This window comes from Piliocolobus tephrosceles, chromosome 12, assembly GCF_002776525.5.
Source record: "Piliocolobus tephrosceles isolate RC106 chromosome 12, ASM277652v3, whole genome shotgun sequence".
NCBI classification, from domain to species: Eukaryota; Metazoa; Chordata; class Mammalia; order Primates; family Cercopithecidae; genus Piliocolobus; species Piliocolobus tephrosceles.
This window is the reverse complement of record NC_045445.1, coordinates 72,616,182-72,640,547: the sequence shown is the minus strand read 5'-3', so window position 1 is coordinate 72,640,547 and position 24,366 is coordinate 72,616,182. Positions and strand designations below refer to the sequence as shown.

General features: G+C 36.8%; 1 protein-coding gene across 1 annotated transcript in view; it reads left to right on the top strand.

Moving 5' to 3' along the window:
- Positions 1 to 24,366, top strand: part of SH3BGRL (SH3 domain binding glutamate rich protein like) — a 109,035-nt gene that overhangs the window by 33,403 nt on the left and 51,266 nt on the right. The gene's annotated exons all lie outside the window — the stretch shown is intronic.

Genomic DNA, 24,366 nt, shown 5'->3' with positions numbered 1-24,366 from the left:
TAAATGGATTATGAATCATCCTTTGTTCAATCATTTTGTTTTTTGTTGTTTTTGTCAATAGTCTTTTGTCCTTTTTCCTCAATTCTGGAGTTGGGAACACTTTTTTTTTTTTTTTTTTCCCTAAGTCACTAGAGAAATCATCAAGGAGGTGATATTTCTTTTTGGAGTTTGCTGATTAAAAGCTAACTAGCCTCAGTCTTTTCTTAAAAAAGGCGATGGTTCAGATAATTGCTTGATGAATGATATGTGAAACTAAGATGACTTTCTTATAAAAACCCTGGACAAATAGAGACTATATTTCACTCCACACTCAGACCTTCTTTCAAGCCTTTCAAGCCTGAGGTGAGCTCTGCCATCTCCAGTACCAATTTTTAACCAGCTCTTTAACCATGGAAAAACATTAATTTTATCTTTCAACAAAAATAAAATGTGATTAAATGTTCAGTGTTAGGGGAATAACTGTTTTAGAATAGAGCAGGAAATTATTTTATTTTATTTTTTTATAATTTAGGGGGTACAAATGCAGTTTTGTTATATGGATTTATTACATAGTGTACCCATCATCTAAATAGTGTGCTTTATACCCAATAGATAAATTTTCATCTCTCACCCCCTTTCCACCCTCTCACCTTTAATAGTCACCATTGCCTATTATTTAACTCTGCATGACTATGTGTATTCCTTGTTTAGCTCTCATTTATAAGTGGGAACATGCAGTATTTGACTTTCTGTTTCTGTGTTAATTCACTTAGGATAATGGGAAATTGCATCCATGTTACTGCAGAGGACATGATGTCATTCTTTTTCGTGGCTAAGTAGTATTCCATGGTGTATATTTTTATCACAGCTTCTTTATCCAATTATCCATTGATGGACACGGGTTGATTCTGTGACTTGGCTATTGTGAATAACACAAAAGTTAGATACAACTAATTTTGTATAATTAAAACTAAGAAAACACAGTGATCCTAGTTGAAATGTTAACCAGTATTATGGGTCACTACAAATTATATTGTAAATAAATCCCAGGCCTCTGAAAGAATGATACCTTGACCTAAGTGTTGGCAATACATTATTTTTTCTTCTGAAGAATGGTTTCTTTTTACCTCACATAGCTTTCATTTCTGCAGTGAGAACATTAAACATCTACTATTATCATTTTTTAATAGTACAATGTATCATCTTTAACTGTAATCACCATGCTGTGTACAATAGATCTCTTCCTATCTAACTGTAGTTTTGTGTCCTTTGACCAACAACTCCCCAACCACCTCCCATTGACACCTCTAATATAGGGTATTCAGATAGGCTGTTCCATTGTTAGACAATTCTAGTTAGTACAAAAGATTTAAATTTGATTTAAAATTAAACCAAAATGTGGTTCTTTCTAACATCTATCCAGTGGTTGGGATTTTTGTATTCTGAAGTAAATCTTCTCCTTGCTATTAGAGCCCTTCACCTAAGATAAGATCCGTGTCATGTCTCCTTGCAGTTTTCTGAAAACAGCTTTTGATTATCTGTCTAAAGACTGAATGTTCCTAGTTCTTTCAAACATTCTGTATGGTGCATATATTTTCTGCCCTTTACCATCTTGGCTGCCAGCTTCTAATTTGAGCCTCCCTAATATTTTTAAAGTGTTTAATCCAGAAGCCTTCAGTGGAAGTCTTCAATGCCGTCTTGGATATATGTGTGTATATATATATGTGTGTGTGTGTGTGTGTGTGTGTGTGTGTATATATATATATAGTTTTTATTATATTTTATTTATATTTTATCTATTTATTTTATATATTTATATTTTATTTATTTTTATATTATATTGATATTGATATTATATTTTATATATTATATTATATATGTGTAAAACATTTACATATGAAAATATACATACATAAATGTATATGCAAAGTTCACATACACGTATAAATATACATATATAAATTTATATGTGTATATAAATATATATACACATAAATATACATATATTTATACATGTATATATTAAAACAAGTGGTGTACTTGGATTTTCCTTATGACTGAGAGAGATTCTGATGGCAATGGCACCTGGAGTAAATGTGATGGAGGAGCTGTGCTTCTGATTCATAGTTAAGTGGAAAATGGTTTTCAAATCCCTTGATTTCTAGTAAGAAAGACTGGGGAGGAGTATTTTTATGATCAATGGCCTACTCTGACTACATCAACTGGGTGAATTCATTGAATGAATTTACACAGATGAGTACCTGTGTGCAATCACAGTGGATTAATTATTAGTGTTAGGGTCAATTGTCATAGACGGAAAAATAGCCTCCTAGAGATCTTCACATCCCAATCCCTGGAACCTGTGAATGTGTTACCTTGTATGGCAAAAGAGATTTTGCAGATGTGATTAAATTAGTGATTTCAAGAAGGTGGATTATCTTGGACTATTTGGAAGAGTCCAGTGTCATTACAAAGTTCATTATAAAGTGAAAGATGGAAACAGGAAAATCAATATCAGAGTGATACCAAATGGGAATGATTCAATAGATATTTCTGGCTTGAAGATGGTGGAAGGGGCCATGAGCCAAGGAATGCAGACAGCCTCTAGCAAGTGGAAAAAAGAAAGAAAGAAAAAAGATTCTCTTCTAGAGCCTCCAGAACAGAACTGAGCACTGTCAACACCTTCGTTTTAGCCCAATAAGACACCTATAGGATTCTGACCTCCAGAAGTTTCAGATAATAAATTTATGTTGTTTTAAGCCACTAAGTTTGTGATAATTTGTGACAGAGGCAGTATGAAACTAATACACCAATATTCAAATTAGTCTCAGTTTCCCTGGACATACTACAGGGAACTGAAAATAGGCAGTTCTAGAATGTTGCCAGTAATGAAAAGAGGATGATATTTCCATAGGGAACAATTGAACGTTTTTCCAATGATTTGCTCATTTTGCAGTTGTTTCGGTGGGACTATGAACAGAACTCAAGAATATCTAATTTGACATCACAGGAATTGTGCCTTTCTGCTTGTTTTTGTGATCCCTCACATCACTCTGGGCAGAATCAGTATTTTATGACTTATCAGTATGACTTAATCTCTCAATGAATGCTTGTGAACTATGTAACAGAGATAGTGCTAGAGATAATTTGGCAGAAGAAACAAGCACAGGCCTATTTTGAAGGTTAATTCCAATGATTTTCTGCCTCAAAGGAGATTTTAAGCAAGTCTCCTTGCTTTTCTATACCTAAGATCTTTGTGAATAAACTAGTGTGTCATATCTGTCATTATCTAAGGCAATTAGCATGTTGTGTAATAATTGTCTTATTAGTTCTTCTCAAAGCTTTAGAAGAAGATAAGCCAAGGGAAATTTAATTTATATGAAGGTAGTTTGGCATCAGTGAATGATAGATATTAAATGACTAGTCCTGAAATTCTTAGAGAGGTAGTAACAGAGTGAAGATTAGAATTTTGCTGGTTTCAGTGTGTATTTTAGATTGTACTGTCTTTCACTAGAGTAAGGAAATATATTTGTAGCTGATGATTTACGTCATTCTTGGTAATAACTTTTGACCTGAAGGGAACTTTTGATGTGATCTTGTCTAAACTCATTTCGTACATAAAACTGAGAGTCAGAGAAAAGAAGGAACTTGATCAAGGTCACAAAGCTCACCGGTGACGTCACTAGGAGATCACATGCAGTTCTACATAAATTGCTGAAATTAAACTAAAAGCTAAAATTCATAATTTAAATGTAATCTTCCAAATTATTTATGGAGATAAGAATATTTTGTGAAGTAGATTGGGGTAGGATAAGGATAACAAATTATCTGATTTAACTAGATTTTTTTTAATTTGCAATATCTGAATTCACTAGATGATTACCAGACCTCCTTTTCTTTTCTTCAGTTGTAGGGCTGGCTTTAGATTTTACTCTACATTTTGGTCTATTGATGGCATTGTTGCAGCTATAATTTAACAATTTGTTTTTTACCATAAAAATAATTTGCTCTGTTACAAATTGACTAAAATACTTTTTAATCTATATTTTTATTATTATTGTATATTTTTCTAAAGAACACTTTTAAACCATGACATTAATATTCTGGCTTAATAATGTGCATGTATGTGTGTGTGTGTTTGTGTATCTGTGTGTGCATGTGTAAGTGTGTATGTGTGTGTGAGAAAGAGAGAGAGAGATAGAAATTATTTTTTTTTTCAGAATCTCAGGGTCACACAGAAAATCAACAACCACCTATGGCAGCTGTATAGTTGTGAGCAAGTCACCCTTGGCATAGTGAATCAAGAATAAATATGCTTGGATTCAGTTTTATTACTGAGGTAGGCTGAATAATGGCCCCCAAAGATATTCAGGTTCCCATCTAAGGAATCTGTAGATGCACCTTATATGGCAAATAGACTTTGCATGCATGATTAAATTAAGTATAACTAGAAGGATGGATTATTCTGGATTCTCTGTGTGGGCCCTAAATGTAATCACGATAGTCTTTTTAGGAGAAAGGCAGAGGGAAAATTTTTGACATAAAGGGAAACAGGAGGTATGATGATGTAAACAAGAGGTTGGAGTGATGTGAGGAAAAAGTCATAAGCCAAGAAATGTAGATGGGCTCTGAAAACTAGAATAGACAAGGAAAATGGAATCTCCCCTAGAGCCCTCAGAAGGAAGGAGTTTTACCACCACCTTGGTTTCAGCCCTGTCAGACTAATTTCAAGCTCTGACCTTTAGAATCGTGTTATTTTAAGCCACTAAATTTGTGGTAATTTGTTAGACTGACAATAGGAAACTAATAGAGTTGTTGGCTATGCCATTGTTAAGTCATGTATCCTTGTGCAGTTCACCTAACTCTGTCACTGCTTTTGCTCCTTTTAAATAAGATTGGGTTTACCATTGCCCGTATTACAGATCTTTCGAGGTTGTCATAAGAATTGTGAAGTTGTACCTGAAATAAATACGTTGGACTTTTCTAAAGAATGATATTCTTGTGAAAAAATGGAGCATCAAAAACCAGTTATTGAGTCATTGGTTGTTAGACCCGACACCAGTTAGAAACATGGTGGAAATTTTTCAGTCACTTTATGAATTTGAAATGGCCACATTTTATTCTGATCTACAGAAGATTTCCAGATCCATTGCTAAAGCGATCAATTAGTTTCCTGTTTAACAGTTGCATTTTCATAATTTTACTTAACGACAAACAAAATGTTCTGTTCTGCACAGTTTCTAACCCATATGCCCTTACTTTGCTGGTTCTATTTGAGAACAGAGGGCCTGTCTCATCAGTTGCAAAACCTTGGAGTTCAAGTCTGTGTGAAGAATGTGCAGAAATTCTTGTACTGTTGGGACTGCTGACTGCTTCCTAGACTAAAGGAAATCAGTTATCCTATGTTTTTACCTTTGCTTTAGAAATGACTTCTTTTTTGCTTGCTATCTTGATAAGTCTCTGAAAGACATAATGATTCCATTTGCTTTTTAAGTTTTAAATAATAATATTTACTTGCAAATACTTTTTCAAGTAATATAATTTTATCTATTTTTATTTGTTATTTTTCAATTCTTGTAAGCTGAATGCGCTGTTACATAGCCTAAACCAAGAATGGGATAAGTACATTGGTGAACTAATGCCTGAAGTATTAACCCGTATGACAACATACTTCATTTCTTTCTTGGATTTCTGCACTGTCTGATGAATTTACACAAGTTATTACAAAATAAACTGTGACCACGTTGCTCCTTGTTCTCTCATATATTGCAGTTTGTATGCAGTTTTAGATACCAGGGCTTAAAAAATTATAGTGATTTCATGTAAATATGTATAGTCTTTTTCTAGTGGTGGTTCATATTAATGGATTTAAATGGAAAAATGGTCCATGTAAGGAGCCATAGCACTGTCAATTAAAAATATCAAGAGGTTTATTCTGAACCATATCTAAGTGACCAATGGCCCATGACACAGCCTTCAGGAGATCATGAAAACATGTGCTCATGTTGGTGATTGGACTCCAGCTTGGTTTTATATATTTTAGGCAGACATAAGACACCAGTCAGTACATGTAAGATGTACATTGGTTAGGTCCAGAAAGGCAGAACAACTGGAAGCAGGTGCTGGGAGGGGGGTAGCTTGGAGGTCATAAGCAGATTCAAAGATTTTCTGATTGGCAATTGATTGAAAGAGTTACTATCTAAAGATCTGGAATCAGTAGAAAGGAATGTCTGGGTTAAGGTAAGGGGTTGTAGAGACCAAAGTTTTTTCATGCAGATGAAGCCACTAGGTAGCAGGCTTCAGAGAGTATAGCTTGTAAATGTTTCTTATCAAACCTAAAGAGCTTGTTCTATTGGTAATTTTAAAAGGGAGGAAGGTATAATGAGGCGTGTCCAGCTCTCCCTTCCCATCATAGCCTGAACTAGATTTTCGGGTAAACTTTGGAATGCCGCTAGCCAAGAGGAGGGGTCCATTTAGATGGTTAGGGGGCTTTGGATTTTATTTTTGTTATACAGTATATATTTAATTCACATTACTTTGTTCATATGTTTTGGGTATATAATGTAAATTCATTTCTCAACACAGTGACATTAAGAGCTCTTTGCCACAAATGACTTATAGCTGTGACGTATGAGCTACAGCTTGTGAGTTACACACAGCATCTAGAGGGTTTAAGATTCGATATTACTGAAGTATGGAAATCTTGAGTGTCCTGAGTAGAATGACAGTCCTCTTTTACAAAGAACCTGGAAAACTGGATAGCTCCTTTTTAAGGAAGTCTGTGATCCATTAATGTCTCTACTCCCTAGAATTCGTGTCCAGGGGCTATGGAGCAAGTATCCATGATTAAATGACATGGAGTTAATAGTAATCAAGGAGATTCTGAAATGGGAAAAGTTCCATTATACCCCTTACAGGATGTGCCATGGGGGCATGGCTCACTTCGGTGACCCGTCGCTCAAACTTCTAGGGGGAGCATGCAGATGGGCAGGCTGTGGGGCTCCGACCCCACAACAGTGTCTAGGGGTGAATGTTTACAGCTGATGCCCCAGTGGGTGTGTGTTACAGTATGCTCCTTCAGTTTAGCCATCTGTAGGTGCCTTGTGTTAGTCAGCTCAATTAGACCCCACCCTGCCTTATCACAAGGACAAAGGGCTTTCTGTATCCTGGGATTTCTTGCCTTGTTGTACCAGAAAAATCAGATCACATATGAGCTTGGAGAATGATTGCAAGGTTTTATTGAGCGGAAGTGGCTCTCAGCAGATGGTTGGGGAGCCGCAAGGGAGATGGAGTGGGAAGGTGGTTTTCCCCTGGATTCAGGCTGCTCAGTGACCAGGCTGTCCTCTGACCGCCCTGGCCAAACTCCACGTCGTTGTGGTGGTTAGTGGCTTGCCAGAGACTGCTGGTGTGCTCTTAACTGATGTGTTCCTTTCGACATACAGCTGCTTGTGTGTTCTTCCACCTATGTATTCCTCTTGATGTCCAGCTGCTTGTGTGTGTGCCTAGTAGGGTCTCAGGGTTTTTATGGGCACAGGATGGGGGCATGATGGGCCAAGGTGGTCTTGGGAGATGCAGCATTTGGCAGGAAAACAGAAATACCTGTCCTCACCTAGGTCTGTGGGCACAGCCCCAGGGATGGAGCCCTAGCCAGGGACCACAACCTTCCTTTCCCAGCACTTCCATGCTCCCCTTCTGTATCAGTTCTAGGTGTATGTCATAGTGGAAGGGACATTGAACTTGGAGTATGAAGTTCAGAGGTTGAATGTGAACTCCACCATTCATAGCTGTGTTACAGGTCCCTTCATTTCTGTGAACCTCGGTGACCTCAACTAAAAAATGACTATATATTATAATACTACTCCCCTACCTATTCCATAAGGTTGTCATAATGAAAAATATTATATATTCATAATTCAGTTATTCATCAACAAGTATATTTTGAGCATCTTCTATGTGCTTAACTTTGTGCTAGGCCCTGAGGATTCAGCGGTGAACAGGATCGACATAGACACAGTCCCTACTTCCATTAAGGTTGCATTCTACTGGAAAATACAGACGTTAAAGAAGGAAATGCATAAATAAATATGTAATTATGACTTCTGATAAGTACCAAGAAGAAAGAGGACAGAGTTTAGAGTGAGAGTGTAACAATAAACTTACTTTAGATAATGTGATCAGGGAGGATGCCACTCCGGAGGTGATGTTTCAACTGAGTTCCAAAGGAAATAAGAAAGAAACAGGTATGTGATGTGCAAGGAAAATAACATTTCAGGCTGAGGGCTAGCAACTGAAAGGACCTAGATGAGGAAATTATCTTGGCATATTTGAGGAACACAGGTGATCCCTGGTGTGGCTAGAACAGACTGAATAATGTGCAATAAAATTGGAATTGAAGTCAGAGGACAGATCAAATAAAGCCAGTGATAAACTTTATAAACTCTAAAATCCTATACAAGTTTAAAGTGGTGGTGGTATGATTGGCATTACTATCATCAATATAACATTCCTGAGTTCTTTCATCCTTGTAATGTGTGGCCCCAACTGACTCTTGACGCATGAAGATAAGTCTGTGGACTCCTGTTTTTATGGTTTGATTCTGCGCTAAATTGGGTGAAAGCTGGATTCCCCTAACTTTCTTTAAGACCAAAAAAAAAAAAAAAAAAAAAAAAATCTTAGGTTTCTTCTGTAGTTACTTTCCCCCAAATGAGATTTTTCATATCTTGTGGGTCCTAATTGGGTCACTGAATCAGTGCTCATTAAAACAATATGTTGATATGCAGAAGTAAGACAAATATGTTCACCACTTGGTGGTCTGTGGCTCTTCAAGGAGAGAAGTCAGAAAAACCAGGTTGGATTGACCTTGGAAAATGTTTATATAGAAATAGATTTAAATACTATTTTAGTAGCAGCCTGTCAGTAAAAGCTTTATTCACTCTTAATCTCTTAGGAAAACAAAAGATTCTGCCAATAAGAATGGTACATTTCATCAGACGCATATCTAAAAAGATGGACTTACAAATGAAGTTCTATTTGTAAATTTGGAGTCAAGGGAATACTCATCACTCCTAACTCAGTTTATCACTTAAAAGAGTTGTGAAATGTGGTGTCATGAGGCTTCTTTTTTAATTAAAGAGGGTTGAATTTTATTTTCTCTATAATGTTAGCCTTTGAGGGTGTCAGTATTCATATGCATCACTTTTAGAAGAGAGAAATTAAGATATCGTTTTGGATACTTTCTTTTTTAAATCAGTTCCCTCTGAACCTAGTGATCTAAACAAAGTAGTAAACTATGTTATAGGATTTTGTCCTTTGCTGGAAAGCAGTCAGTTTGTTGCTGTATGTAGCTGATTGGAAGGGAGATTCCTAACTCTTACTGACCAATAGCTATTATCAATTTAACTGAATTGCTGTCTGTTAAATGGTGATGATCAACTTTGTGATTAACCTGTCAAAATTGTGCTGAAAAATTAAATTATAGTTACAGTCAAAACAGAGTGTCCAATTTATGCGAAATTAATGTGAGCTAACAGTTTTCACAAAGACTTATTTATTTTTTAGAATACCACTGCGATATAATAAAAATAGATACATTTTATTTTTGTCCCTGGTTTTTGGCACAGAGATTCTAAAACACTTGGAATTTCCTAAGCGAGATAGAGGAGTGTTTCTTTCAATCACATCTGAGTTTGTACTAATGAGGTGACTCTTAGAGGTGGGGAGGTCAGAGAGCTGCAGGATGGAGGCTGGTCACCAGAGGGGAAACCTCCATAGAAACCCCTAAACAACAGTGTTCCAGGAACTTTTGTACTGGTAAACACATCTACATGCTGGGAAGGTGGTGCAAATTGATTTCACAGGTACAGAGGCTCCTGCATTTGGGACCCTTCTGGGACAAGCCATATGTACCTATTCATCTTGCTACTCATTTGTTATCTTTTATAACAAACTATAGCAAGTAGGGCACTTCCTGAGTCCTGCGAATTGTTCTAGTTAATTGTCAATCCTGAGAGCTGATAGTGGGAACTCCTGAAGTTTCAGTTAACCAGTTAGAACTGTGGGTCACTGTGGGATCCCACTTTTGGCTGGCGTCTGAAGTGGGAACAGTCTTTTGGGACTGAGCCTTTTAACAATCTAATTGTTAATTCTACAAAGATAGTGTCAAGAATCAAATTGTGGGACACTCGCTCGGTGTTGGAGAATGGAGAATTGGTTGTTGGTGTGGAAAGAAGACACATATTTAAGTATTAGGAAAAAAACCACACCACCATCCTGGCCAGCTACTTTACTTTGCAATAAAAGTAAGAATATTTTCAATTTAAATTCCAAGAATCTTCTTCAGTTCTGGTGTTGCAGCCTTTATCAGCTTTCATAGGTTATAGTGGCAATAACTCTAAGGAGAACCTTTTGGAGCTCAGTCAGCTTACTCAGATAGACTCATGGCAAGCCACTAGCAAACCCTTGTTGTAAAAGTGGCAGCTCTGGGTCCAAGGCTGCAGTAGCAATATTTTCTGGGTGCTATCAAATGAAATTAATAAAATCATTTGTGTGGTACTTAGCATCATTACTAGCACATAGTAGATACTGAATATATATGCATGTTCATATATATTTATATGCGTGTTTTTGTGTGTTTCTCTCTATCTGTATGTATTTATATATATATACACACACGTAAATGTTTATGTATGTACAGGTGTGCGTGTCTACACAGACACCCACACACACGCCTCAAAGCCTCAGTAAAACTGGGGATAATAATACTTACTTGGCTGTTATAAAGTTTAAGTGAGACAATATGCTTGGCACAGTGCTTAAAACAGTAACTGTTCTATAGCTATATATTATTATTGTTTTATTATTATTATTACAGGTATACCTTATTGAACTCTATTATCTCTAAAATACAAATAGCACCTAATGCAAGTTATTTAATTCCCTCTGAAATTTAGATCATAAATAGGGGTGACGTTCTCAATGTAGATCTGGGATACAGTAACTATTCAATAAATAGTAGTGAATTAGTGATGATGATGTCGATGATGATGATGATGATAAGGAAGATGATGTCACCTGTCCTCTGGAAAAGAAATGTAGGCTAGCCGCTAGTCTTTCTGAATAGCAGGATTTTACTACTAGTTGATGCTCTCCCAGAATTGTTTCTATTACTAAATTCACTTTTAACATGCCTATCCTGCTGTCCTTTCTCATGCCTTCTCTCTCACGCTCTCTCTCTCTCACTCTTGCATACCAAAGCAAGCTGTTTCTTTGTGAAAGCACCCATGACATAGTTTAGCTTACTATTTTTTAGGTCCAGCTGTACATTTTAATGAACACTTTTCATATTGTGGAATAATGATCCAGTCTTTCCTTCTTAAAACACGTAGGGTGAAATCCTCACTATTTTTATGAAACAGCATCTGATCTTGAACTTTTATGACTCACCTCAGTCACTTCACCTGTATCTTGACCCTGTCAGGTCATGTCTTTATTTAAACTTTTGGTATATTGTTCTTTATATGTTTTTGCGTTAGTTTTTATTTTAAAAATATTTCTTTAAAGTATTTTTATCTATACTATTGTGGTTTTGGTGCCTTCTTAAATTTTATGCTAGGGATGACTACTGCCTCATTCCTCTCACTGGAGGATATCATATACAACTATATGATATAAATACAACTTGCAATTGTGGGATTCACCTTTTCTGAGTATGAATATGGAAATCTATAATAGTAGTTGAATTTTTACTATCTATTGATTTGGAGAATAAATAATAACAAGAAGCTATCATGAATTTGATAACACTTTGAAATGAATTTGTATTTTAGTTTAAACAACAGCATCTACACATATTGAAAAAAAATTGTGTGTTTAAGTGCAAGACTTATTTATTCAGTCCATATACAGTGCTTTGCATATATAGAGCTTTGGAGACCCTTTACAATAACTCTGTTTCTCCCTCCCTATTGTTCATCCCGAGAGAGATCTCTGGACCACAGATTAGAAACCACTGCTGTAAGAATTCAGATATAAGGAAAATCATTGTGCCTAAAATATGTTTAGAGAATATAGCACTTTGATATCCATGAGCATTTGAATACCTTGGCCAAGGTTATACAACCAATAACTTGGCAGAGCCAGGATCCATATCCAGGATTTTACATTGACATGACTTTGGCATGAATTTGAAAAATGAGTAAGAGGAAAGGAATAAATGGATGTGGAAGACATTCTATTTATTGAATGCCTTTTGGGTGCCAAGCTCAAAGCCAGGCACTTTGCATTCCTCTTTCATGTAGTCTATGAAATAGGTGTTATTATGCCCATTTTACATTTAAGAAAACTGAGTCTCAGAGCATTTGAATACCTTGCCCAAGGTCTTATAGTCAATAATTTTAGAGCCAAGATCCGTATCCAGGATTTTACATTTTCGTTGTTCGACTAAGACAGGAAGAAGTCAGCTACTGTTAATGCTGGTAAAAAAAGTTTGAATTTAAACTGGTAAGTCAGGAGTATACAGAAATTACAGTTGCTTGCTTCTATACTTTCCTCTTTTGGCAGGCCCATCTTAACTGCCTAGGTGTTTTTAAATGTCCTGTTGAGGAAGTCTGTGTGTTTTTCTAGGCCATTATTCAACAGATTATTTTGTCTTTCATTGATTTACTATTAACATTTACCCCTACTCTCTAGGCTCTTTACATAGTCTAGAATAGTCTGTTTTTCACAGGCTGTCTCGAGCAAGTTGCAAAAACATAGATAGTTCCTTTACTGGCCCTTTCTAAATTCTTCAAATTGGATTTTAAAAAGTAGATTACGATTACAAATAGGTTGCATCAATATAGAAACACCTTGACTTGCTCACTTTCTCAAAGTAATAAGGCAAATGTTAAAAAAACATTTCTGCATTACGCATTAATAAAATACAGATGATGAAATGGCTTTCCTCATTTTCTCTTTAGTTTTCTTTCATGATTTTTACAAAGTGAATTTATGAACAGTTCAGTGCAGCTTTTCATTTTTAAGGTATTAACGATTCTTCCAAGTTTTCCATTATTTTGCATTCAAATATGGCTAGGAGATGTGATTATTAATTACACTTTTTAAATGATTTTTGTTATAGCAAAATGTTCTCCATTGAGTTTTTTGGTGTAACATGGAAAACTTTTCTTCTGTTATGAAAGTGTATGTACTACTGAACAGCAAGAGCACTTATGGAAATTTTAAAGTTCTTAGATGAAGCTTAACTGTGGAAATATTCTACTTTTTCATCTCTCACTAAAATCGTTAAGGCTCTCTGCATCCTGAGACATATGAATTCTTCACCTTGACTGTAGGTACCTGTTAATAGAAGTTTACTAGGCATGTTTTAATATCAGAAAAGGTTGTAATTCTGGGTTTTGAGCTATGTCCCTTTCCTTTGCCTTTTAGATTTTTGTGATTGTATCTTAGACTAATGCCAGTAGTTATTGTGGATATTTATGAGCTAGCGAGTACTTATGAGACATCTGGGTTTCCATACGCTGTAAAGTTGAACAATTAAAAGCACAAACTTTGGATTCAGGATACATGTTTTTAAATCTCATATAATGGATCAAGCCATCATTTAATGGTGGTTGTCTTGAGTAGGTTACTCACGTTTTCCCTCTTCTCAGAGAGTTCCCTTCTTTATCTGTCAAATGAAGATAATAATACCAATATCATAGATTTATTTTGAGGATTTAGAGATAATGTTATATGCTTTACACTATGCTTAGTACATAATAGGCACTCAATTAAAACACTCAATTAAAGGTAAAGATAAAATTATGATGAATATTATTTTAATGTTAGCAAAGAAAACATGCTTATGAGCTCGAGGATTTAGGATATAGTATGCCTGGCAGAGAGCACTACCAAACTGTCTCAAAAAATAGTTGCTTTTTTCTTTTAGGAAGTCTCCAGGTCTTACAACCCAGAGTTTGGAAGGGTTGGGGAGAGAGAAAAGGGATCAGATAATTTGTATTTTTTATGCTTAGGCTTGCTAGGTAGTTGAGTATCTGAAAAATGAATGTGGAAACTTGCCTCAGTTGACAAAAGTAGAATGTAAGATAGGGAAAGAGAAACAGTGCCTCAAGCAAACAAGTAAGAGCAATAGTTTACTGGTTTTCAGGTATGATATATAGACTACCCATCTCTACCCAGAGTAGTGTTTTTAATGCAGATTCCTAGGCCCAGGTCTTGACTTTCTGAAGTATATTTTCAGTCATACTGAGGTTTGAAAATCTCTTGGTATAACAAAATAAGGTTGATATGAGTTCAAATTTTTATTTTATTTTTCCACTTGTTAACTGTATCCATGGCTCCTGTCCTTCTTATGTTCCACTCCAACTCTGCTTTTACCACTCTAGCCTTTTTTTCTCCTTGTTATTATGTAACTCAATCAACCAACTGTACATACTCAATTAGATAGTTGTATAACATGCCATCATTTGGTCTTAAACCATTGGAGTGCTATCACTGGCTCCCCCTGTTGAACTTGTACAGTTTTCTAGCTGAGAGCTGTTTTTAATTTCCTTACCTCTCATCCACAATGTCTGGTCCTAACATGACTGCCAATTCTTCTCCCTAGTTTCTATGTGGTCTGAGTTACTACCCTGACCAATCTGATGCCCAGGGTTGTTTGTTTTTTATAAGTTTACCCAATTTAGAGCCCCGATAGCAAACTTAATTCAAGGGTATGGGCTCAGATGCAAAACTCCAGAGTATATAGCCTACAGATTCTATATTCACCCAATACTTTGTACCCCAGTGCCGATCATGTCCATATCTAACTGAAAAGGCAAAAGCACATGTCCTAGGTGTGGAGAAATGGGCAAGGATTCTGCACTTAAGCAGAATCTCAAAAAATAGGCAATAATTTTATTATTAGAGATGAAGAGAAAGGACACTCCTGTGAGAGGTAACAGTAAGAGCAAATACATGACTTAGGACTGGTAAACGACTCAGTGTTAGGTTTTCTATAAACATTCCTTTGTTTCTCACGGTGCAGTATGAGTAACACCTGCTTCAAAAATCTCAGAGGGTGACTGTTTAAAAATTTATTCGTGAGTGCTCTAGACTTATTAAATTTGGATCCATGGGAATGCAACTCAACAGTCTGCATTTTCAACAACAGGCGCACCATCAAAAACATCAAGTAGCTATATGTAACTAAGCATATGTAGTTGAAGACTTGAGAAGACTGAGCCATGTATTTCTGAAAGGGCTGAAAAGTATATAGTTTAGAGAATGCTCGCTTTCTATAAAAAAGTGACAGTGTTTGCAATTTGTCTCACACTATGGAACCGATTACCATTTGAGTTATAATACACAAGATTCTAGAATAAAAGAAAGTTATCTGATCTAAAGTCCAGTAAGTTTTGTTGTGTGTGTGAGGGAAGGATGAAGGGAGAGAGAGAGACTGGGGGAGGGAGGGAGAGAGAGAGAGAGAGAGAGAGAGACAGAATAGGATGACAGTGCAAGGAGGCCCTGGTGTGGCTTCTAAGTGGCAGGGGACCTTCAGTAAGAAAGAAGGCACAGTCTAAAGACTTGAAACCATGAAAATTAATGGTGGAAGTGGCCATGGGGTCAGGCACCTCTGCCTTTGGAAAGTGAGTGAACAGTAGAAAGAACTACATCTTGTGGCTTGAGTGCCAGTTCGGCCACAGTATAATAGAACACCAGGTGGACTGCTAAGATTTTTAACTCTATTATCTGCCTCCTGTACAGCACCTTTGAATCTACCTGGGATCTGGGGGAACTCATCATACTGACGAGAAGAACACTGGCCAGGCTGGTTTTGTCACCTGCTAGTTGTAGAGCCCTGGGGCCTTGAGCAAACAGGCAGTAGCCAGGGGGTGATTACAGCAGGCCTTGGGTGAGACACAGTGCTGTTTGCTTCAGGTCTGACCCAGTTCAGTCATAGTGGTGGTGGCCACGGGTACTTGTGTCACTCTATTCCTACCTTTGGGTAGTGCAGAACAGAGAGAGAGAGAGAGAGAGAGAGAGAGAGAGTCCATTGCTTGGGAGAAGGTAAGGGAAGAGAACAAGAGTCTCTGCCTGGTAATTCAGAGAATTCTCCTGGAAATAACCCAACACCATCAAGGTGATACCTCTATAAGTATGCAACAGCCAAAGCATTAATGGACTTGGCATGCCTTCTGAAGCAGCTGCAGCTTGGATCACAAGCCCAATTTATTTTGAATATCTGGAGAGCTTTTCTAAGAGAGGTAAAAACAAGCTCAGACATTGAAGATTACAAGAAATACCTAACTTTTTAATGCCCAGATGACAAAGAACATCTACTAACATCAACACCATCTAGGCAAACATGACATCATTAATTACTAAATAAGACACCGGGGACCAATCCTGGAGAAACAGAGGTATGTGAACTTTCAGACTGATAATTCAAAATAGCTGTGATGAGGAAACTCAAAAGAAATCAAGATAACACAGAGAAGAAATTCAGAATTCTATCATATAAATTTAACAAAGAGATTAAAATAATTAAAAAGAAACAAACAGAAATTCTGGAGCAGAAAATGCAATGAGGATACTGAGAAATGCATCAGAGTTTTTTAACAGTGGAATTGATCAGACAGAAGAAAGAAGTAGTGGTCTTGAAAACTGGCTACTTGAAAATGCACAGTCAGAGGAGACAAAAGAAAAAAGAATAAAAAAAGTAGCATGCATACAGAATCTAAGATATGGTGGAAAAGGGCAAATCTAAAAGTTATGGGCCTTAGAGAGGAGGTGGAGAAAGAGATACGGGTAGAAAGTTCATTCAAAGGAAAAATGACAGAGAAAGTTCATTCAAAGGAAAAATGACAGAGAAACTTCCAAAACAGAGAAAGATATCAGAAAACAAGTACAAGAAGGTTGTAGAACGCCGAGCAGATTTAACCCAAAGAAAACTGCCTCAAGGCATTTAATAATCAAACTTCCAAAGATCAAGGATAAAGAAAGGATCCTAAAAGCAGCAAGAGAAAAGAAATAACATACAATGGATCTCCAATGCATCTGTTAGCAGACTATTCAGTGGAAACCTTATAGACTAGGAGAGAGTGGGACGAAATATTTAAAGTGCCAGAGGAATTATAATGATAATGAGCAAAAAGTAATCTCCTGAAAGTACAAAATTCACTGGTAAGAGGAAATACACAGAAAAAACACAGACTATTATATCACTGTGACTGTGGTGTGTAACACTCTTATCCTAAGTAGAAGAACTAAACGATAAACCAATCAAAAACAATAACTACAACATCTTTTGGAGACATAGACAGTACAATAATATGTAAATAGTAACAACAGAAAGTTAAAAAGCAGGGGGATGGTGTTAAGGTGTAAAGTTTTTATTAGTTTTATTTTGCATGTTTGTTTCTTAATGCAAACAGTGTTATTATTAGCTGAAAATAGTGGGTTATTAGATAATATTTGCAAGCCTCATGGTAACCTCAAAAAAATATACAGTGGATATACAAAAAACACAAAAGCAATAAGCTAGATCATATCACAGAATCACCTTTGCTAATGGAAGACAGGAAAGAAAGAAGGAAGAGAAGATCACAAAACAACAAGAAAACAAATAACAAAATGGCAGGAGTAAGTCTTTACTTACCCACAACAACATTTAATGTAAGTGGACTGAATTAGCTAATCAAAAGTTGAAGAGTGAATGAATGGATATTAAAAACAAAAGCAATTAATCTGTTGCCTATAAGAAACATATTTCACCTCTAAAGATAGATATAGACTGATACATATGTACATATACATAGTCTGAAAATAAAGGGATAGAAAAACATATTCCATGTCAATGGAAAACAAAAAAAGAGCAGGAATAGCTATACTTATATGAGACAAAATTGATTTCAAGACAAAAACTATATGAGACAAGGTAGGTCACTATATAATGATAAAGGAGTCAATTCAGCAAGAGGATATAACAGTTTTAAATATATATGTACCCAACACTGGAGCATCCAGATATATAAAGCAAATATTGTTAGAGCTAAAGAGAGGTAGTCCCTAATAAAATATTAACTGGAGACCTACATCCCACTTTCAGCATTGGACAGATCTTCCAGATGGAAAATCAAAAAAGAAACATTGAAATTAATCTGCATTATAGACCAAATAACAAGAAGAATGCTGCAAACTATACAGATGTATGGAAATTAAATAATATGCTGCTGAATTACCAGTTTGTCAAAGAAGGAATTAAGAAAGAAATTGAAAAAAATTTTGAAATAAATAATGATGGAAACACAACATACCAAAATGTATGACATACAGCAAAGGCAGTAGTAACAGGGAAGTTTATAGATATAAGTGTCTACATCTGAAAAAGGGGAAACTTGAAATAAGTAACCTAACAATGCATCTTAAAGAACAACAAAAGCAAGAGCAAACCAAAAGCAAAATTAGTACAAGAAAAGAAATATTAAGGAAATAAATGAAATTAAAATGAAGAAAACAAAGCAGATCAATGAAAGGAGAAGGTGGTTTTTGGAAAAGCTAAACAAAATTGACCAACCTTTAACTAGACTAACTAAGGGAAAAATGAGATGTAAATAAATAAAATCAGACATGAAAAAGGAGACATTACAATTGATACTGCACAAATTAAAAACATTATTAATGGCTACTATAAGCAACTATATGCCAGTAAACTGGAAAATATAGAAGAAATGGACAAATTTCTAGACATATGAAACCTACCAACATTGAACCATGAAGAAATCCAAAACCTGAGCACAACAGTAACAAGTAATGAGATCAAAATCATAAGTAAAAGTCTCCCAGTAAAGAACTACATTGAACCTGAAGGTTTGACTGCTGAATCCTACCAAATGTTTACAAAGGAAATACTTTTAATCCTACTCAAAGATTTTGAAAAATAGAGGAGGGAATACTTCCAAACTATGAGACCAGCATCTCCTTGACACCAAAACAAGACAAAGACACATCAAAAAAAGAAAACTGATGCAAAAATTCTCAGCAACATACTAGCAAAACAAATTCAACAATATATTAGAAAGATCATTCATCATGACCAAGCAGTATTTATTCCTGGGGTGCAAGGATGGTTCAACATGGAAATCAATCAGTGTGATACATGGTATCAACTGAGTGAAGAATACAAATCATATTATCATTTTAATTGTTGCTGAAAATCATTTGATAAAATTCAGCATCTCATTATTACAAAAACTCCCAATAAACTGGGAATAGAAGAAACATATCTCACCATAGTAAAAGCTCTATGTGACATGCACACAGCTAGCAAAATACTGAATGGAGAAAACTGAAAGCATTTTCTCTGAGATCTAGAACATGTCAAGGCTGCTTACTTTCACTACTGTTATTCAACATAGTGCTGGAAGTCCTACTAGAGCAATTTGACAAGAAAGAAATAAAGGGCAACCAAATTGTAAAGAAGGAAGTCAAATTATCTCTGCAGATCATATGATCTTATATTTGGAAAAACCTAAAGACTCTGCAAGAAAACGATTAGAAACTGATCTACAAATTCAGTAAAGTTGTAGGATACAAAATCAACATACAAAAACTATTAGCATTTTTATATGCCAACAGTGAACAATCTGAAAAAGAAATAAAAAATTAATCTCATTTACAATAGCCAGAAATAAAATTAAATAACTGGGCGTTAAACAAAGAAGTAAATGATCTAATGAAAACCATAAAACATTGATGACAGGAACTGAAGAGGACTCCAAAAAATGGAAATACATCTCATTTTCATGGATTGGAAGAATCAATATTGTTTAAATGTTCATCCTACCCAAAGTGATCTCCAGATTCAGTGCAGTCCATATCAACATACCAATGGCATTCTTCACAAACATAGAAACAACAATCTGTACAGTTATATGGAACCACAGAAGACGCAGAATAGTTAAAGCTATCTTAAACAAAAAAGAACAAAACTGGAGGAATCACATTACCTGACTTCAAATTGATGGTGGTGGTGGCCTATCTGGAGCAGCCTCTGTGGGGATGCCAGCTACAGTGGGGGAGATGCAACTGGGGCTACACACTATGCAGAGCCAGCGGGGGATGGTAACTGGTGGGAGCCCCATCCCCTACTGAGTTGGCAGGGTGGGAGCCCCATGCTCTTGTGTGCAGCTGCAAATGCCCAGCCAAGGTTCTGAACCCAGGCATCCCTGCCCTCTTGGGGGGCTGGAAAGCCATCCCTGCTTCTGCAGGCTCAGAAGTGCCTTCTCCCTCTCTCTGGCCTCTTCCCGCTCCTGGTGCCTGCTCTTGGGTGAAGCAAAGTTGTGGCCATGTCTGGATGCTGTAGCAACCCAACTGGGTGTTTGCATGATTGGAGCGGTGCTGACATACCAGACCTTGCTGCCTCAGCTTCCTCTGGACTTTGAGCACTGAGGATCATGAGAGGGATACCAAGGAAGCTGAGGGTTGCTTGGCATGGGCCTGCAGGCACCCCTTGGCACAAACAGCCTGGGTGCTATGGATGGCAGGTTGATGGTGGCAGAAGGCAGACAGTCTCCTGGGTAGAAAGGGATGGGCTTCAGGTGAAACCCCACCTTCAAGCCAGATACAGTCTGAAGCCTGGAGGCCAGGCTGCCAGTTCCAGGTGGAGTTCATGGCCCAGAGTGATAACTTACGGTGTTTTTTCCTGGCCCACCCATGGCTTCCCATGGACCAATCAATAACCATTTCCTCCCTGTGAGCCCATAAAAACCCCAGACTCAGCCAGACTCTGACAGACACTGGGATTACTAGCTGCAGGAAGGCGCTACCCACTTTGGGTCTCCTGAGTGTTCTGTCACTCAATGAAGCTCATCTCCTGGCTGACACATGCATCCCTGCTCACTATGTTGTGGGTAACAAGGAGAGAAGAGCTGCAGTCCTTTGGGGAGCCCACACTTAGGGTATCCCTGAGCCAGAGATGTGACATCCTCTTTGGGGCTCCGCAGTTCCTGACATCTGCAAGCTTCCAAGCACCACTACGTTCCCCACATACAGACGCAGGTGCTTGCAGTGGAAGGCACATGTGGTACATCTGGTCCAGTCACAGCCTTGCATGGAGCTAGTAACTGTGCCAGTGCCTGGAGCTGCCTGCCCAACAGCAGAAGCCAGCATGCCTGGCTGTGCACAGTGTCTGCTGCCCACATTTGCTCACCCACAGTCCCCTCACTTCTCTGCCCCTGGCTTGCCCTTGGCAGGTGTGGGATCCAGGACAGTGGTGCAAGCCAAGTGCAGCCTGCCAAACTGAATGAGTGGAATAAGCCCAGAAGTTGTAAGTAATGCTGAAGCACAAGGTCCTGCCAGCTACAGAGTTTTAGAGCTTGCAAAATTACACCCCAAGGATCCCATGACAAAATTTTACTACAGAGCTATAATAACCAAAACAGCATGGTTTTGGCATAAAGACAGATGCATAGACCAATAGAACAGATGGGAGAACCCTGAAACAAATCCACACATTTACAGTGAACTCATTTTCGACAAAAGTGCCATGAACATACACTAGGAAAAAGAGAGTCACTTCAATTAACGGTACTGGAAAACTAGACATCCATATGCAGAAGAATGAAAGTGGACCTCTATCTCTTGCCATATCCAAAATCATATTTAAATGGATTAAAACTTAAATCTGAGATGTTGAAAGTACGACAAGACACTGCTACAAGAAAACATTGGGGGAAACTCTTTAGGATATTGGTGTGGGCAAAAATTGCTTGAGTAACACTGCACAGGCACAGGCAAGTAAAGCAAAAATGAATAACTGTGATCACATCAAGTTATAAAGTTTCTGCACAGCAAGGGAACAATCAACAAAGTGAAGAGACAGCCCACAGAGTAGTAGAAAATATTTGCAAACTATCCATCTGAAAAGGTATTAATAACCAGAATATATATAAGAAGCCCAAACAACTCTAGAGGAAAAAAAAAAAAAAAGCTTATAATCCAATCTAAAAATGGGCATACAGATGGCAAACAGAAACATGGAAAAATGCTCAACATTACTTATCACCAGAGAAATGTAAACCAAAACTACAATGATATATCATCTCACCCCAGTTAAAATGGCTTATCTAGAAAGACAGGCAATAAAATGTTCTGGTGAGGATGTGGAGGAAAGGGAACCCCCATACACTGTTCGTGGGAATGTACATTAGTACAACCAGTATGGAGAACTGCTCATAGGTTCCTCTAAAAACTGAAAATAGAGCTACCACGTGATTCAGCAATTCTACTACTGGATATACCCCAAAGAAAGGAAATCAGAATATTTCAAGAGGTATTCTGCACTGCCATATTTGTTGTAGCATTCACATTAGGTAAGATTTGGAAGCAATCTAAGTGTCCATCAACAGATAAATTAAATGTAAAGAAAATGTGGTACATATGCACAGTGGAGTACTATTCAGTCATAAAAATGAGATCCTGTCATTTTCAACAGCATGGATAGAACTGGAGATCGTTATATTAAGTGAAATAAATCAGGCGCAATAAGGCAAATGCCATGTGTTCTCACGTATTTGTGGAATCTAAAATTCAAAACAATTGAACTCATGGCCATAGAAAGTAGAAATATGGTTACCAGAGATTGGGAAGTGTAGTGAGGGGGTCGGGAGGAGATTGGAATGGTTAATGGGTAAAAAGAAGTTGGAAAGAATGAGCAAGACCTACTATTTGATAGCACAACAGGGTGACTGTTGTCAATAATAACTTAATTGCTAAATTTTTAAACAACTGAGTATAAATGTATTGTTTGTAGCACAAAAGTATAAATGCTTGTGGGGATAGATACCCGATTCTCTATGGATACCGAATTCTCTATGATGTGATTATTAACATTGCATTCCTGTTTCAAAACATCTCATGTCCCCCATAAATATATATACCAACTATGTGCTCACAAAAATAAAAAATACGTAAATTCTTACTTGATTGTATTTATACAGGTCTTTTTCATATATTCTAATATATTTACATGAATAATCATAATAATTTATGAGGGTAAGAACTCATGTCCCTCTTTTGGACCTCAGGAAACTGAGGCCTTGAGGATTTAAGTGATTTGCTTATTACCTCATGTCTAATAGGTCAAATAGCCAAATGATGAACCAAATTTGACTCAGAGTCCAGTATTATTGTTAATACACCACATTGTCTCCCTCACCTATTGAAATGATAGCAGTAATAATGACAACTGACATTAATTGAAAGCTTATCATATGTCAGACATTTTTAAAGCATTTTATTAATTTATTTAGTCATCTTTACTGAGTTATTTTTTTCTACCAAAGTTGGCTTTCTTTCTTGACTTCTAAAATCCTTGTATCTAATGTATGTCTTTTCCATGCAAATCTTCACAATTCTTTAGGAAACACAGACCAAAAAATGTAGGAAAAAATTCCAAAAAAAAAGGAGTGGAAGGGGAAACCATAAATTACAGGACTGGACACATTATGTTCATTTGGGACTATGTTCATGTAGTTGTCTCTGTCAATCAGTTATAGGGCTGTAGTTAAGTAACAAGACATCACCTAATCTAATATTTAAAATGTTAGTTGACAGGGTACATTTCTATGAAAAAGTTTAGCTGAGACTCCTATTTTATGAAGTTTAGGTTATTATGCCAACATGCAACATGTAATGTCATGCTTGTTGCCCTAAGGTGTATTTATCATCTTCGAATTGTTTGCTTTCTCAAACTAGTCAGGTAGAGAACAAAAACCAGTCATATGTATTAATATATAGTCAGCTTTAAACTTAAACCAATTTTAAATGGATTTCTAGTAGCTCATGAATCAAGTGTCTGATTAACAGCTTTAAGAAAGATTCTTTTTTTATTTTATTTTTTAATTATACTTTAAGTTCTCAGATACCTGTGCAGAACGTGCAGGTTTGTTACATAGGTATACATGTGCCATGGTGGTTTGATGCACCCATCAACCCATCATCTGCATTAGCTATTTCTCAAAATGCTATCCCTCCCTCCACCTCCTGACAGGCCTCGGTGTGTGATATTCCCCTCCCTGTGTTCATGTAAAAGAAAGATTCTTTCCTGTCCACAAACAAAGGTCATTTTAGAACTTGGGGATAGGCAGAGGAAGAAAAACCTAGAAGGTGTCAGATGCTAGCAGAGCATTTTTGCCTACTTCATTACTTTGCATCCCTCTTTTCTGGTTTAGTTCTTGGGCCTGAAAGTCAATATACTCTGCTTTTCTTCAGTGAATGTCTTCTGATTTAGAATTAGGCCAAAACAGGCTTTGATCGAAAGACGAAAATACTGCTAGTAACTGATTTTACAGTGATTACAGCATCAATAGAATAGATTTTGTCAGTATTCTCGTGAGAGAACTATCC